We start from the raw sequence: 8,136 nt of genomic DNA on the forward strand, positions 1-8,136 counted from the left end.
GATTTTTGGAGAAGCAACAGGTAAAAGATGCAAGTTCAAGTATTTTTCCCAGCATAGCCAGAGTCCCCATAGAAGGCACTCAGAAGAGTCGGAAGAGGTGACAGGGACTTAAAATGGTGCTAGTCCTATCCCACCCCACCCCGATTTCCCCCTACCTGACCCATCGCGCATTCGGCAGAACTCTTGATGAAGGGAACAGTTCCATGGCAGGATTCTGACACACGCCCAGCCCCCCACCCCCGGGGATTTTGCAGAGTCCAGCCATGCTGGACTCCATGAGAAGGAGAGCATCTGTGGGAGGAGTCGAGGCCTAGGGCGGCTGGAGTGGAGTCTCTTCCTCCCTCTTCCTCCCTTTGGGAAGCAGCCTCCAGGGCCTGGGGTATGGAATGAGTTGTAAATGTTGTTCCTGTATCAAGCACTGTCCTGCTTGGAGAGAAGTGTCACTGGTACTTGGGACGCTGGGAACAGATACTTCCCCTCCCATGAGCATCTGACAGAGAGGGGAAAACCTTCCGGAAAAGCTATTTGCTGGGCCTTGGTGACAGGCTGTGGAGATGGATCTCAGCAGTTTCCTGGGGCAGGAGGACATCTTGCATCCACGGATGGTTCTGGATTTCTTCGAAGGATGGCTGATCTAATGGTCTCAGGGCCAAGCAGAATCTAATGAGATGCTGTCACCCTGAAGAGAGCCTCTGCCTGTAGAAAACTTGGCCCCAGTGATCTCTTCATTATGCTCAAAGGGAATATCTCCATAGACCATATCCTACAGCAGGATCCCCAGAGACCAGATGGCCGCCGACCTGCCATGGTAGCCATGGCGGCGGATCCACTCTGGAGGACTGTACACTCGGGTCCCATCGAAGTCCGTGTAGACGGCGTCCTTGACCCGAAGTCGATGAGCTTGAGCTCGCAGCGATTGAGGCGGATACTGATGTTCTGGTCCTTGATGTCACGGTGCCTCCAGGACCTGCCAGAAGAAGCTGCGGGCCAGTTCCTCCTGCAGGGCCCCACTTTCCGTGATCAAGTCGAAGAGGTCTTGCGCCAGCTCGGGCCTCTCCAGGATCAGCACGAAACTGTCGGGCCTCTTGAGCCAGTCCAGGAGCCTAATGATGCCGGGGAAGCCCGAGGTCACCTTCTTCATCAGAACCACTTCCACAGACACTCGGGTGCCATTAGGCAGCTCTCCGCAGTCGGAGATCCGGTCCTTCTCCACGTGCTTGTTGGTCACCGGCAAGTTGTCGGCGACACTGATGCCTGAGTGGTGGGCCCACCTGGTACTGCGACTCCAGGGGCTCCTTCTCCTTGCCGGGTGCCAGCTTGGTGCCGTGAAGGTCGTGGCAGGGCGCGACGCGCAGGTGGGCAAGCAAGTTGATTTTGGAGAAGAGCAACCCAACCTCCAGGGTGTCGGCGCAGGGACTGTGTCTGGAGGAGCTGCAGCAGGACCTGGGGCTGGGGTTGTGCCGGTGGCTGCGCCTATAGCTGGGGCTGAGGCTGCAGGTGGCGCAAAAGGCCGAAGGCAAGTCGGAGGACTCCTGGGGGCGCTGCCGGGCTGGGGGCTGACAGACAAGCTGGCGGGTCAGGCAGCTCCAAGGGCAGCGGGGCGGGCGGCTCCTGGGGTGCGTGCAGCAGCGCCCCGGCACAGGGAGCTTGTAGCTGCTGCTACCACCGCCGGTGCCGCTTCCTCCGCCACAGCGGCCCTGGTCTAACTTTGAAAGAAGCTGACAAACTATTTTCCAAAGTAACTGCCATTTTGCACTCCTACCAGCAACTTGAGTTCCAGCCTCGGCCTACTGGCCAGAGCTTGACATTGTCACTCTTTAAAAGTTTTATCTATTGTAATAGGTGTGTAGTAGTATCTTTGTTTTAAATTTGCATTTCACTGATGGCTAGGATTTTGAGCATCTTTTGTGCACTTATTTGCCATCTCTTTATCTTCTTTGATGAAATGTCCATTCTAGTCATTTGTCCATTTTTAAAACTGGGTTGTTTGCTTTCTTGTTTATTTTTAAGAGGCTTTTAATATATTTGGATGTGCCCCAGGCATGAGCCACTCAGGAGATGTCTGGGACTTCCTGTGGGTTTACATTGCAGCTCATTTCTCAAAGCAGCTAGAGGTGGGCCTGGAGCTAACCACAGAGTTAGGGAATTCCCTTCTCCAGGTCCCACCTGCTTCCCCCACACTCGCTGACTTTCTTTTCCTATTACATGTGGACAAATGATGGTGTTTTCCTGCAAACTTAGCCTCCCATGCTATTGCGCAGTTCTGAGCAATCGGGCCTTCCCTGAGGACAAAGTGGCAAAAGAGAAAAAATAACAGGAGAATCCATCCCCCCAACACACACACACTCTTTGTAAGAAGTGGTCTCTTTCCCCCGTTTCTGTAGCCCGGGAGTGCAGTTTCCCTGCTGGGTCGTGAACTGGTCTCAGGCAGAGCAAGGCGAGAACTCACACTCTCCATGTGCCCTTTCCCTGTCCTCTCACTAGAAGGGTCTTTCTCCAAGGGTTTGCCATCTTCAATTCACCATCCCACTCTTGGGTCAAAGCTGAGAGTAAAGGAGGGGAACCCCAGGAAACTCACTGCCACCTTACAGCATGCTCTACAAGTTTTACCTTCCCTCCCCAGTCCGCCTGCCCTTAATTACTTTTCAGACTCCTCAGGTAACTGCTTTTTGTATTTTGTCCAGGTTTCAGTTGAAATTGATGCAGGAGATAGATGGGCTCCAGGCTAGGCATTTACAGCTGGCCTCCTGTTTACATTTCTTGGGGTGAGAAAAAGATGGGCTTCAGGCCAGACACTTACAAATAGCCTCCTGTTTGCATTTCCTGAGGCAGGAGATAGGTGGGCTCCAGGTTAGATATTTACAACCTGCCTCCTGTTTGCTCTTGGAAAGAGAAATAACTACAGAAACAGGATAAATAGCCAGGCTTTGTCTCCCGAGGACAGAGGGGCTAAACCCTGTTGGAGTAAAGATCAGGAGGCCACATATTTCCCATCCTTGGGGCAAGGGAGACACTGCACGTGGGCAGAAAGGCCCCTTGCGGGTCAAAAAGGAGGGGGCACCACCCTAGAAGAGGTGATGCCAAGGCTCCCCCTAGGCCTCTGGGCTGGACTCCATCTTGGAAAAAAGTTGGGCACTTGTGTTGGGGAGTGCCCTAGGGCAGGGCAGGTGTGGAAAAGGAAACCAGATAATTGGCTAAGGGTAAACAAAGACCCGGAAGAACTGCCCTATATAAATGATTTAACAGCCTCTTTACTGCACTCCTCATTAGCGGGGAGGCCCACACCCTTTCTCTCTGGGTGTGTATCTCTACCTTGCCTCTATCTTAAATAAACAGACCGTTTCTCTGTGTGCTCTCCCACTTGTTGTGCTGTGTCTCTAATAATATACCTTGGTCCTGTTTTTACAGTTTTTACCTCCTGAGAAATGCAGTTTTCACCGGGGGCAAGAGCCAGGGAAATCTGCTTCTAGCCTCTAGACCTTGCTGGTCAAGAATTCCTGGTTTTCATCCAGGTTCCCCAGGTCTGATTCCTGGGCAGAGAACTAAGACCTCGCTTCAAGCCACTGCCCACTGCTGCCTCTCCAAGATCAAAATCGGTGGGAGAGATAGACTATAGCAGGCTTATTCCATTTTGTTTGGCATCCGAAGTTTCTCTCCCTGGATTTTCAAGGTTGGAATGACCAAGGGCTCAGTCCTGGGCTCTCTTGTCATCTCTGTCTACTCACACCCTGTGACTTCATCTACTTTCATTGCCCAGAAATGTTTAACCTAGGCACCCCACAGCCAGTCAAGTTGACAAGTAAAATTAACCCTCACATAAATATATAAGAAAATTTTGGAGACCATGTTTACAATCTGGGTATAGGAAGTGACTTTCTAAACATGACTTGAAACCAGAACCCTTTAAACATTGTTTACAGTAACTTATACCAAGAAAGAAACTAAGTGAATAGATATGTAGATAAAATATATAGGCTATCAGATAGGAAACCCCTCATCTTCCTGTAATAAGTTTGTAAGACCTGAATCAGATGGGAATCCATGCTCTTTACCTTCTTTTTAAGACAAGGAGTCACCTCTCCAGGTTCAAGGGCAAACTTTTCTCTTGTGATCCATCTTCATCCTATTTTTCTTCCTTTTAGAACTTTAAAGCAGTGGTTCTCACTTTTTTATCTCAAGACCCATTTACACTGAAGGGTAGCAGAATAAGCCTCTTTGGCATAAAGAGTATTTTGAGCTGACTATTTTGTAAAACTTTAGACACAGAAGCTCTGAAAACAGAGTAGAAGTTACCCTTTGGTAAGGAGGGTTTCATTAGAAAGGGGGCCTGAATAGCTAGTAGAATAGCTACTAGCAGAAATAACCTCTCTTGCAAGGATAACAACCTTTGTTTACCAGCTCCTCTTCTCACCTTCCCAGGAACTGCTCCCCCTTGGCAATCCCCGGCTCCCGTCCCTTTCCATAGCTCAGGATGGTATATAAATCTTAATCCTCTGGCCACCTTTTTATTTCCATGTCTTTATGCTGCTGCCAGATGTAGATGGCATACGTAGTTAACTTTATTTTTTCTCCTGTTAATCTGTTTTTTTACTACAGGGGGTTTTTAGCCAAGAACCTAGAAGGGTAGAGGCAAAGTTAGTTTTCCTCCCCTATACCCATAAATATTAATCAGGACCCTAAAAGAAGTTTTGTTTATGTTGGTAATGTCAATTGATAGCTACTATTATGAATAAAACAGAAAAATTGAAGTCACTTAAAAATAATAGTCATCACATATTAATATGAAAAATATATTTCTAAAACACAAATACAAATAGTGAGACGAGTGACACTGTTTTACATTTTTGCCAACATCTTTAATTTCTGGCTTAATAGAAGACATCTGGCTTACCATATTTGCTTCTGCCTTCAATCTGCTGTGGTATTATATGTTATGTTATCAGAAAAGTGGGCTTGCTTCTCGGTGGGTGTCAAAAGACAGAACCACACCAAAGTTCAGGAGAAGGAAGGATTTATTACTTGCAGCAAGTAAGGAGAACAGCAGGGATCTTCCCAAAGCAGTGTATCCCAGAACAGCAAAATCTAAGAGGTTTTAAGCTAAGGGTACATGCATATTCATGAAGGGGCTCAAGCAGAGGAGAATTTGGTATAGAATTGGGGTAAAGGTCAACAGACTCCAAACTTTAGTTGACTGAAGTCAAGAGTGTCAACATCCTCATTCCATCCTCCACCTGGGTGGGGGGCCTTAGTTCCTGCAGAATGCAAAAGTGTATTATTACATATATCCTTTGAGGAGGAACTAGGACTCTGCTTTATCACTGCACTATCGTTTGACTACCTTTTCTCTGTTCCTGCATTCATTTGTTCCCTTACGATCATTGACTACTGAGACTTGTTCAAGGGCAAGCATTGAGGCCAGGCTTAGATCACAAAATGCCTTAGGTCAAAACAGTCTCTCTTATGTCAAGAAAGCCATGCCTGATCATCTTTTGCCAAGGACACCCTAACCTATCTGCTTATATTACTTCAAGTTACAAAAAAAAGGTATCTCAGGTGAATGAAGTTAGTGTTTTTCTATGTGTAGGAAGACGCAAGAATCTGGGATCATTGAAAATTCTTTCTGAGGTATGCATCTAACTATATAGGGGCTCATTTATCCAAAGCACAGAGTGCCTCATCCTGGTTTTCACCCTGAATTACTAACAGGGTCCGCTGTTGGGGGAGGTGACTGCTGTGGGTGGCCTCTTAACCCTTGTAGAGCCAGGGGGTGAGCAATGTTCTTTTTTCCTTTTTTTACTCAAGCTCTGGTTCATAGATGTAGACTGACTTCATAAGGAAATTCTTGAGAAATAATCTAAGTCCATTCTATTTATATATATAGAACATAATTCTAAAGTGATTCTTAAGTTGTAGAAAGGATAATCACTCTGGGTGATGACTGCATGGAGGTTTATTATCCTATTCTCTCTACTTTGTATAAGCTTTTACTTTTTCATAACAGGATTAAAAAAAGATTTAGCTGAAGAGAAAGTTAGAAAAGATGTTGTAGCTGATGTAGGGGAGGGAAACTTGCCACCTCAAAATATGTTTCTGGCATATCAATTATTTTAAGCTGTTTATTTTCTAAGAAACTGCAGACATTCAGGAAAACTGTGAATGCCAAGCAGGAGTTACCCTTAAGAAACATCTACATTTATAAGGGAAATGTCCCTTTGTAAGGGTGTCTCCCTTTCTGTACCAGAAAGAGGAGGATGACCAAATCTCTAGAAACTCTTATCAATGAAAGAAGCAAGGACTTAAATCTGCATAAACAACCTGACCCTTGTTTACTGTGCTTTTCCTGGTCAACTCCCATTACTGGCCCTCCGACCCTCAACATCCTCTTTTGTCTTTAGCTGAAGATGTATTTGAGGTGAAGCTTTGGCTATTTTGGTGACTTACTCAGTTTTCCTGGGCCTCTCCCATGTACCCATGTTATTGAACTTCATTTGATTATCTTCTGTCAATCTGTTTCATGTCAATTTATTTTTAAATTAATTTTTATTGGCGTATAGTTGCTTTACAATGTTGTGTTAGTTTCTACTGTACAACAAAACGAATCAGCTATACATAGACAAATATCCCCTCTTTTTTGGATTTCCTTCCCATTTAGGTCACTACAGTGCATTAAGTAGAGTTCCCTGTGCTATACAGTATGTTCTCATTAGTTGTCTATTTTATACATGGTATCAATAGTGTATATGTGTCAGTCCCAATCTCCCAATTCCTCCCACCCTCTGCTTTCCGCCTTGGTATCCATACATTTGTTCTCTACATCTGTGTCTCTATTTCTGCTTTGCAAATAAGATCATCTATACTATTTTTTCTAGATTCCACATATATGCGTTAATATACAATATGTCTCATGTCAATTTAGTTGTTACATTGAGTTGTTTCAATGACTGAAACAACCCTCCCTGGCCAGGCCCAGTAGTAACCACTTACATGAGTTCTCTTACAACAGGAGGTCCTGGTAAGGATTGCAGATCTAACAAGCTATCATCAACCCGAAGAATTCGGGGAAGTTCAATATGAGAGAAGAGGCTCCAGTTAATATGTCCTACCAAGCTTCCAGAATCCTTCTTGCTGGAATCCATCTTGGCTGAGTGACCTGCGCACCACCAGGAAGGACCCAGAGTCAGAGTGACTGGCCAGAGACAACCCGGAAACTAACCCAATTACCATAAACCCAAGACTGCGAGCCACGTGACAGAGCAGTCCTCCTGGGTTCCCTTACCCTCCTGCTCTCCACTCGGGAGCCTTCCCAATAAAGTCTTTTGCTTTGTCAGCACGTGTGTCTTCTCGGACAATTCATTTCCAAGAGTTAGACAAGAGCCCACTCTCAGGCCCTGGAAGGGGTCCACATTCCTGTGACAGTTAGACCAGCCAGAACAACCTAGAAGGGTAGAGGAAAATTTCTTTTTCCCCAACACTAAAAACATACTTTTGTGTTCATGTGAATTCAGTATAACGTGTAATGGAATCCTTTTGGAAACAATACTGGAGAATTGTGGTATTCTTCCACTAACTTGATAAAATATAAATCATTAAAATGAAATATATTATTACTAGTGAATACTGGTAGACTGCAGGCAAAGAAAACACAATTTCTGAAAAATAAAGTATTACTGTCATTCACATGGTACTGTAAAAGCAAATACCAATACTGCTTTTAAGTAAATACCAGTAAATATAAAGCAAAGCCCAACATAATAAATTAATTCCTATACAGTATATACATAAAAATGAACATATCAGTAAATTAACACTTATACACACAAAGCAGTACTTCATATTTAGAAGAAAAATCCGTTCTTAAAGACAAATGAGATTCAGGTGCCCAATGGGGGAAGTGAATGGGAGTGGAGATCAAGAATAAGGGGGGCATATTTTAAGTAAGGGCTGCATGAAATTATGACATGGCGTCACTGAAGAGCAAGGTTAAATCAGGTCTCTCAGGAGACTTGTAGCAACACTACCTGCACCCAAAATTATATTCCCTCATAAGTCTTATTGATAAAATTGAAGCATGTTGTTTTAAAAAATCAAGTCTATTTTGTCCTACGATGCTGCAATTTTTTTAAGTGTAAAAAAAAT

General features: G+C 45.0%; 1 pseudogene; it reads right to left on the reverse strand.

Moving 5' to 3' along the window:
• Positions 1-521: 521 nt before the first annotated feature.
• On the reverse strand, positions 522-2,458 carry LOC114902368 (annotated as a pseudogene).
• Positions 2,459-8,136: the final 5,678 nt, after the last annotated feature.

The sequence above is a fragment of the Monodon monoceros genome, unplaced genomic scaffold, assembly GCF_005190385.1.
Source record: "Monodon monoceros isolate NGI ecotype Baffin Bay Population unplaced genomic scaffold, NGI_Narwhal_1 Super_Scaffold_20, whole genome shotgun sequence".
Classification (NCBI taxonomy): Eukaryota; Metazoa; Chordata; class Mammalia; order Artiodactyla; family Monodontidae; genus Monodon; species Monodon monoceros.